The sequence below is a fragment of the Arvicola amphibius genome, chromosome 6, assembly GCF_903992535.2.
Source record: "Arvicola amphibius chromosome 6, mArvAmp1.2, whole genome shotgun sequence".
Taxonomy (NCBI): Eukaryota; Metazoa; Chordata; class Mammalia; order Rodentia; family Cricetidae; genus Arvicola; species Arvicola amphibius.
Genome location: NC_052052.2, coordinates 145,065,956 through 145,075,806, shown reverse-complemented (window position 1 = coordinate 145,075,806; position 9,851 = coordinate 145,065,956). Strand labels below are relative to the sequence as shown.

The following is a 9,851-nucleotide window of genomic DNA, read 5'->3' as shown; positions in this document are numbered from 1 at the left end:
AATGAATTAGTGTAGCTCACAATTGCAGGTATAGTCTCTCACTGAGGGGAAGTCAGGAAGGCTAGTCATACCGTATCAAAGTCATGAGCAGAGAGAATAAATGCATGCTTAATCTTGCTCCATTAGCTTCCTCCACTCTTTCATAGTCTGGGCCCAACCCTGGGAAATGGTGTGACCCACAATAGGCTGGGCCTTCCCACACCAATTAACAGTCAAGACAGTACCCGCCAACATGCCTACAGGCCAACCTGGTCTAGACAATCCCTCTTTTAGATTCCCTTTCCATTTGATGGCATCAAGTTGACGAAACTAACTGTCACAGTTCTCAGACTGTCAGACATGGCTTGGGGATGGGTTCATGTGGCCCTGCAGAACCATTAGCTACTACGGGAGGAGTCCAGCAGCAGGGAGTCTTTGTTTTAAGTTGCATACCACTGGTGACTCTACCAGGCTTCAGTAGATAGTTCTGAACACCTCACAGAAACAACCCTGGCTAAACTAGTCACAAAAACAAAACAAAAAAGCAGACGTGGATGTGGGCAAAGGATTTGGAGGAAGGAGAGCAAGATGTCAGAGTCAGGAGGGATAAACATTAGAGGAGAGACAAAAGCAATCAGAATTCCTTGTATACATGTATGAGAATGCCAGGGAACAAATTTAATTAAATAGAAGAAGAAAATAAGTTTTCTAAATTCCCCCCCCCCCCCCAATAAATTATACTGTGCTTGTGTTATTTGTTTGTTGAGATAGGGTCTTGTGTAGCCCAGGTTGTCCTCAAAATTGATGCATATCAGAGGATAACCTTGAACTTCTGATCTTCACACCTCCAAGTCCCAGGTGTTAGAGTGACAGGGGTGGGCCACGTGCTCAGGTCAAATTTTCCCACTGTGGATGGCTGACGGCACAGTGACACTTCCTTACTGCTCGAGTCTACAGCTTCCAGAAGGGCTTATTCTTGTGTGGTGTACTCTACAGGTTTGGAAAATGCATAGTGATGTGTGTCGGCCATTACAGTGTCATGCTGCACGCCCCCCCCCCCTTCTTGCTGGTCACAATCCTTGGCACTCACTGATCTCTGTACCGCCCCCCGTAATTGTACCTTTTCCAGGTAGTAGAGCTGGAATCACAATGTGCCATCTTACGGGGCTGGTTTCTGCACCCGATTCCTTTGAATCTTCTCATAGCTTGGGACGTTCAATTCTTTTCACACTAGCTAACAGTTCTCTGTATGGTTACTGAGATCCCCTACTGAAGGACACTGCTGGCTTTCATATTTGGGCAGTTATGGACAAAAGTGATGCTAATATCTATACTCCAGTGTTGTTGTTGTTGTTGGGTTTTTTTTTGTTGTTGTTGTTGTTGGTTTTTTTTTTTTTTTTTTCTTTTGGTTTTTAAAGACAGGGTTTCTCTGTAGCTTTGAAGCCTGTCCTGGAACTAGCTCTCGTAGACCAGGCTGGTCTTGAACTCACAGAGATCCGCCTGCCTCTGCTTCCCGAGTGCTGGGCTTAAAGGCGTGCGCCACCGCCGCCCGGCTTTGTTGTTGTTGTTTTTATTTTGTTTTGGTTTTGGTTTTTCAAGGCATGGTAGCCTTGGCTGTCCTGGAACTCACTCTGTAGACCAGGCTGGCCTCAAACTCACAGAGATCCACTTGCCTCCGCCTCCTGAGTGCTGGGACTAAAGGTATGTGCCACCATGCCTGGCTGAGGATGTGGAGTTTCAGCTCATTTTTATAAGCCTCCAGAAGATCAGTCATTAACCATATGGCAGGCTGACATTTGTTTACATTTGTAAGAAACTACTCTGCGACTTCTGTTTAATGAGACCATGTTCTGGCATTCCCAGCAGCCGTGGTGGTGGTGGTGGGAATTCTTTTTCTCTCTTCCCAGAGATGTGTCGTGGTGTCCTGCTTTTGCTATGACTTGTAATTCTCTACTGGTATTTGATGACTGCCCTTTCATCTTATGCTAGCTGTTGGTGAAATGTCTCGTTAGGTCCTCGGCCTTTTTAAACTTGAGCTGCTGGTATTTTTATTGCTGGGTTTTAAGAGTTCTTTGTGTATTTCAGATAGCAATCCTTGATCGGCTGTGTCCTTTACAAATACATTCCCCCCCCCATTCCATGGTTTTTCTTGTTCTTTTGAAAGTGTTTCTTGCAAAGCAAAATATTTAAACTCTAGCTTGCAATGATCTCTTCCATAGATTAAACTATTGATGCTTTAGTTAAAAAGTTATTAGTGGGGCTGGAGAGGTGGCTCAGTGGTTAAGAGCATGGGCTGCTCTTCCAGAGGACCTGAGTTCAATTCCCAGCAACCACATGGTGGCTCACAACTATCTATAATGATATCTGATGCTCCTTTCTGTCACGCAGACATGTGTGCAGGCAGAATACTGTATACATTAAATAAATAAATAAATAAATAAATAAATAAATCTTTGAAAAAAAACGTTTTTAGTGGGCTGCATGTAGTGGTGCATACCTTTGATCTTGGCAATCAGGAGGCAGAAGCAGGCAGATCTCTGTGGGTCTACATACGAAATTCCAGGTCAGGCAGGGCTATGCAGTAAGATCTTATATCAAAATAAAGGTGCATGGGGATGAGGATGAGGTGGGGGTAGGTGGGGGTGGAGTGGGGTGAGTAGGCTGGGGGTTTGAGTGGGGTTGGCAGGGTGGGGTTGGATAGGATGCAGTACCAAAGTTATTGCTGGGCTAGTGAGAAGGCTTATCAGCTAAAGGTCTTTGTCTACCTACTCTGATGACTTGAGTTCAGTCATCAGAACCTACATAGTAGGAGATAACCAACCCCCACAAGTGGGCCTCTGACCTCCACGCATGGGCTGTAGCGTGTGCTTTTCTCTCCTACAAAGTGGAAAAGTAAATGTTAAAAAAAGAAATGAGAATTTCTGAGATTTGTCCATCTCAACTGGGCAGGGTAGCTCACATTGGTAATCTCTGTAAGCAGGAGGCTGAGGCAGGAAGATTACTGTGACTTCCAGGCCAGTGTGGGCTACAGAGCGAGACAATACCTCAAGTCAAACCAAACAAACCAAAGGAACAAAGGGTCTGTCCGTCTCTCTGCTTACACTGCTCAGAGCTCCCTGCACCTCAGTTTAGTGTAAGGCCAACATTCTCACCCTATTTGAGTCTGATGTTTGCTGCCTCCCCAACCCAGGGTTTCTCTGTTTAACAGCTCTTGGAACTTGCTTTGTAGACCACCCTGGCCTCGAACTCACAGAGATTCACCTGTCTTTGCCTCCCAGAGTGGATTAAAGGCATGCGCCACCACCGCCTTGCAATGTTACTTTAAGACTGGGTCTTGCCTTTTAGTATAATAAATAATCTGTTATTATAATTCAGTCATGACACACTAGGTAAAAAGAACTCCAGTAAGGGGGGGGGGCTGGAGAGATGGCTCAGCGGTTAAGAGCACTGCCTGCTCTTCCAAAGGTCCTGAGTTCAATTCCCAGCAACCACATGGTGGCTCACAACCATCTGTAATGAGATCTGGTGCCCTCTTCTGGCCTGCAGACATACACACAGACAGAATATTGTATACATAATAAATAAATATTAAACAAAAAGAACTCCAGTAAGGAAAGGAGGGCCTTAGTGATGTGAAGGGTGGGGGAAGGGAGACATTCAGCAGTCCTGGAGTTGGAGCCTGTGCCCCTAGGCTATGAAGTTCCCTAGTGCTCCCCCTTTCTCTCTTTCGGTCTCTGTCTCTCATGGATTCTGGGGCATGACTCAGGTTTCTCACACTGCTGAGCCATTTCCCCAGCCCCTCATTAGTACTTTTTAGTCTTTCCCCACCAAAGATGGGTTGGAGTCAGCCCGTTTGCCTTCTCCCCTTCTCCCCATTAAATGGACCACTGTGAAGAAGCCCTCTGAGGTCAGGCCTCTGGAAGAACACAGCTTTCCTTTTCATAATGGCTCTTTCTCCTTCCCCTCCCAGTGACTGAAGGTGAGTTCCTGAGGGGGTTAAAAAAAATATCACACAAGTGGAGCAGTCCCTGACCCCACCCCTGACCCAGGACTTTCAGCTGTCCACACTGACAGCTGTCTGTCAACTACAGTTCAACGGATTTCCTGTTCAGTGCCATGGTTTAGGTGAAAATGTCTTCTGGCAGGCTTCCTCTTTGGTTGACATGGTTCTCGGTGCTCGTTTCTTTCTACATCATTTGTCTGGACCTAAGAAGAGCTGTTAGCATTTAAGTGTGCTTACTGTTAGAACAGAGTGGCTCCTGCCTGTTGGTTTGGAAACCAGAATTCCTCTTAGTGAGTGTGTGTGTACAGTGTGTGTGTGTGTGTGAGAGAGAGAGAGAGAGAGAGAGTTGTGTGTGTGTGTGTGTATGTGTGCTAACACATCATGGTACATCTGTGGAGGTCAGAGGACAAATTCTGGCCTTGGCCTCTACTTTCTTTGTGACAGGGTCTCTTATTGTTTGAAGCTGCATGAGCCGGGCTGACTCCACCTTCTACCTTCTACAGGAGCCCTAAAACTGTAGATGGAGGCATGCTTCGGTGCAGCTTTCTGTCCGTTCTGGGACCCAACTCGAGTCTCAACACTTGCACGGCAAGCAGGTCACGCACGGAGTCATCTCTCCAGCCTGCTTTGGTTGTCTTTGAAACAGAGTCTAAATAGTTGAAAGTGACCTGACCCTGCAATCCTGCTTTAGCCTCCTGAGTGCTAGGATTATAGGTATGAGGAGCTAACTGGCTACCTCACTTGCTGGCTCATTCTCTTTCCTTCTTTCCTTCCTTCCTCCTTCCTTCCTTCCTTTCTTTCTTTTATGTGTGTGTTTGTTTTAAATATACAAATACAAGCCATGTATGTTTTCATGGCTGACCATTTGCTCTTCCCTGGGGAAGATTGTTTCTCTCACTCACAGGTTAGTTGCTGTGTTTGTTGTGTAGGGTTGAGGCCTTGTGTGAACTTCCTGGTTCCACATGGGAATGTCTATTTGTGTCATCTCGATTCAGCTCATGTTTAGGCAGCCATGTTGGTGAGACTTCATGGGTGTAGCTTCTGCCATTCCTAGAAGACAGTCTTAGAACAAAGTCCACTGTTTCTCTGGCTCCCACAGTCTTTCTGTGTTGGGGGCCAGCCTCGACAAAATACTTTCTTCCAGAGTGGAGGCGTGGGAATTTAGAAATATAGTAAATAATACAAAGATGCAAACAAAAATAATAAAACGCGGAAAACGTAGGATAGTATCGGGAAGGAATCTCAGTGAGTACTGAAAATTCGTCCATGTTTAACTTCCAACAGCTTAATATACCCCTGACTTCAAAAGGTAGGAGTAGAACAAAGGACTGCATTAACATTCAAATTGAAAGTCATAAGAACTTTAAATCTTTGAAGACAGAAATTGAAGAAGAAACCAGAAAGTGGAAAGACATCCCATGCTCTTGGGTAGGCAGAATTAATATAGTAAAAGTAGCAATCTTACTGAAAGCAAACTACAGATTCAATTTAATGCCCAGCAAAATCCCAGCAAAATTCTTCAAAGACCTCAAAAGAATGGTACTCAACTTCATTTGGAAAAGCAAAAAACCCTGCTTAGCCAAAACAATCCGGTAAAATAAAAAAACTTCTGGAGGCATCACAATCCCTGACTTCAAACTCTACTACAGAGCTACAGTACTGAAAACAGCCTGGTACTGGCATAAAAACAGATAGGAGGACCAATGGAACCAAATAGAAGACTTGGATATCAATCCACACATCTTTGAACACCTGATAGTTGATAAAGAAGCAAAAAAAATCAAATGGAAAAAGGAAGCATATTTAACAAGTGGTGCTGGCATAACTGGATATCAACATGTAGAAAAATGAAAATAGACCCATATCTAATACCATGGAAAAAAACTCAAGTCCAAATGGATCAAAGACCTCAACATAAAGCCAGCCACACTGAACCTCATAGAAGAGAAAGTGGGAAGTACACTGGAATGCATTAGCACAGGGAACCACTTCCTATATAGAACCCCAGCAGCACAGACACTAAGAGAAACAATTAATAAATGGGACCTCCTGAAACTGAAAAGCTTCTGTAAAGCAAAGGACACGGTCAACAAGACAAACGACAGCCTACAGAATGGGAAAAGATCGTCACTAACCCCACATCAGACAGAGGTCTGATCTCCAAAATATACAAAGAACACAAGAAATTGAACACCAAAAGATCACATAATCCAATAAAAAAATGGAGTACAGACCTAAACAGAGAACTCTCAACAGAGGAATCTAAAATGGCTGAAAGACACTTAAGGAAATGTTCAACATCCTTAGTCATCAGAGAAATGCAAATCAAAACAATTCTGAGATTGCATCTTACACCTGTAAGAATGGCCAAGATCAAAAACATTGATGACAACTTATGCTGGAGAGGTTTTGGGGAAAAGGGAACACTTCTGCATTAGTGGTGGGAATGCAAGCTGGTACAACCGCTTTGGATGCCAGTGTGGCGATTTCTCAGAAAATTAGGAAACAACCTTTCTCAAGACCCAGTAATACCACTTTTGGGTATATATCCAAAGGATGCTCAATCGTGCCACAGGACATGTGCTCAACTATGTTCATAGCAGCTTTGTTTGTCATAGCCAGAACCTGGAAACAACCTAAATGCTCCTCGATCGAAGAATGGATAAAAATAATGTGGTACGGACCCGCCCCTAGCGCTCCTTTTCCGTCTCTGTCTGCCATAGAAGAGCAGGCGCTGCCATGTCTGCGCATCTGCAATGGATGGGCCTTCGGAACTGCTCCAGTTTCCTGATCAAGAGGAATAAGCAGACATACAGCACCGAACCCAATAATCTGAAAGCCCGCAACTCCTTCCGCTACAATGGGCTGATTCACCGCAAGACAGTGGGAGTGGAGCCCGGGGCCGATGGCAAAGGGGTCGTGGTGGTCATGAAAGGCAGATCCGGTCAGCGCAAACCAGCTACTTCTTACGTAAGGACCACCATCAACAAGAATGCACGGGCCACCCTGAGCAGCATCAGGCACGTGATCCGAAAGAACAAGTACGGGCCCGATCAGCCTACGAAGCCAGAAGCCTGTGGTGGTGAAGAGGAAACGGACCCGTCCCACCAAGAGCTCCTGAGCCCTACACCCCAGAAGCAATAAAGAGTCTACTGACTTTTTTAAAAAAAAATAATGTGGTACATTTACACAATGGAGTACTACACAGCAGAAAAAATAACGACAGCTTGAATTTTGCAGGAAAATGGATGGAGCTAGAAAACATTAGAGTGAGGTGACCCAGACCCAGAAAGACAATTATCACATGTACTCACTCATAGGTGGTCTTTAAACATAAAGCAAAGAAAGCCAGCCTACAAACCACAGTCCCAGAGAACTTAGACAACAATGCGGACACTAAGAGAGACTTACATAGATCTAATCTACATGGGAAGTAGAGAGTATAAAAAGACAAGATCTCCTGAGTAAATTGGGAGCATGGGGACCTTGGGGGAGGGCTGAAGTGGGGAGGGGAGAAGCAGGGAGGGGAGCAGAGAAAAATGTAGAGCTCAATAAATATCATGGAAAATAAAAAGAACGTCATCGGATACATTCATTGCTCATGCCCTTGACTCATGCCCAAACCAAACACTCTGTAGGCAAACCACTCCCTGGGTATAATCCCAAATTATTCCCCTACAGGGAACTAGAACTTAGTTGGATCCTTAGTCTTTTGGTTTTTGTAGGAACCAACTCCTTCCCTATTTCAGGAGCACGAGGTCTGGCAACTATCCACACCTGTTGACAAGGTCTGGCAACTAGCCACAGCTGTTGACAAGAGCCTCCAGAGGGCAGAACTCAGATTCACAACGAGGTAGGACCTTTGTTTGAGTTAGAAGCCCTAAACTTGAACTAAAAATAAGTCCTAAACTCTCCCAAACTCTCTGGCTTTGGGCCTCCACAATTCTTCTCTTTTTATTAATTTTAATAAAGCCTGTGCTTCTGCAATAGGACAGATGATCGCGCCTGCCTTGGGATGAACACTTCTCCATTTCCCAGTCTTACCCATCTTCAGAACATGCACCTTAATTTATGCAAGTCCAAGTCTTAGGTGGGGGGGGGGGAGGGAAGGATCAAATCCTGTCCTTGACTGCCGACCTCTGTAAACAAAGGGTTAAGGGAGAAAGTACTGGGCTCTGCATCTTGAGCCAGGTTTCTGTCAAGAGAGTTCATTAGCAATTAGCTAATGATAAACAGGCAGATAATACTTTGTGCTATACATACTTTAATGGTTAATATATCTTCTTATTAAAGGAGTAAAGGATCACCAGGGGTGGGAATGCCCACTTGTGAGTTGGTCTAGAGTATTCAACTGTATCACACTCTAAATTTGTTTTATCAAGCATATAAAATTCATTACTAGTGTCAAACTTTTCTGAAACAAGTTCTAAACATTTTCTATTTATTATCATCTTACAGTGAACTAAAGCATGAGTAGGTCAATACCATAACACCATTTAACAAACCTTAATTTTCTTAAATCCATTTTAACCAAAAGACAAGATTTCTTGTAATGGGTAAGTTGCTTTTAAGCAACTGAGCAGCAGAAAAAACCCTTAGGTTGCCCTCCTCTTATCTGAAGAGGGCTTTCAGTCCTTTTTTTTTCCCTGAGGGGAAAATTGAGAACTCAGTTCTCAGGCTCCCTTAACATTTCATCAGCAGATTGAATACCTCATTGGCAATCTGAGTTTTGTGTTTCTAGTCCTGCTCCAAAGTAAACAGGGTTCAGACTGTAGCAAGCTGCAATTATTGCGGCCGTTGCAGCTGGGTCTCAGTGACTATGTGGATCCCGAGTGTCTGGAAGCAGCCCAGTGTCCTGCAGTGCAGAGTGGTGTCCACTGTATAGAATGGTGGCAGCAGGTCCCGTGGATCAGGCATTCCTCTTCGTGGGGTCAGAAAAACAGAACCATGAACTTTCATTCCGACTCCTCCATGGGGGCATTAGCAGCTATGATGTCTTCGGGTCTGGTGTTCTTCTGCCGGACACATCGAACCAGGCGTTCTGGAAGCCATCTCGCTTGATCATCATCCTGTGAAAAAACACAGACATATCCTCAACCCCAAATTAATACAGGGTCGGGTGCTTTCCATCTTCCAGTGCAAGGGTCTCTCCACCTTGCTTTAGCGAAGGTCGCTTTTGTGCCATTATGCCATAATCTGTCTGCCGCTAATCGCTCATTGACATCTGTATTCAAGAAGTTTAGTGTAAACAGTGCATGATTTAAGGCTTTATGTGGTGTTTGAGGATATAATTCTCCTGTTTTTTTATCTTTTGAAGTTGTGTTTTCAAGGAGCTATGAGCATGCTCCACAATTCCTTGCCCTTGAGGATAATAAAGAATACCAGTCTTAGCCGGGCGGTGGTGGCGCACGCCTTTAATCCCAGCACTCGGGAGGCAGAGGCAGGCGGATCTCTGTGAGTTTGAGACCAGCCTGGTCTACAAGAGCTAGTTCCAGGACAGGCTCCAAAGCCACAGAGAAACCCTGTCTCGAAAAGCCAAAAAAAAAAAAAAAAAAAAAAAAGAATACCAGTCTTATGTTCGATATTCCATTGGGCACAAAATTGATGAAATGCTTTATTAATATGTCCAGATCCGTTATCTGTCTTTATTATTTTTCTGCCCCTCCTCCGCAGTGACCCCCTAGCCTGAGGTGCAGCAGACAGCTGGAGATGGATTAGTAGGGTCTGACCTCCACAGCACTGCCCTTTGTGGACTGTACTTGTCCGTGGTGTCTCTGGCTGTTACAAAGAGGGGTTTCCTTGATGAGGGGCGAGAGCTGCCCTTGCCTGGCTGGAACCTGGAATAGGATGTCTCTTCTTTCCTTTTCCC

The 9,851-nt window shown here is 44.7% G+C and overlaps 1 pseudogene; it reads left to right on the top strand.

The window, feature by feature from the left end:
- Nucleotides 1–6,721: 6,721 nt before the first annotated feature.
- Nucleotides 6,722–7,103, top strand: LOC119817774 (annotated as a pseudogene).
- Nucleotides 7,104–9,851: the final 2,748 nt, after the last annotated feature.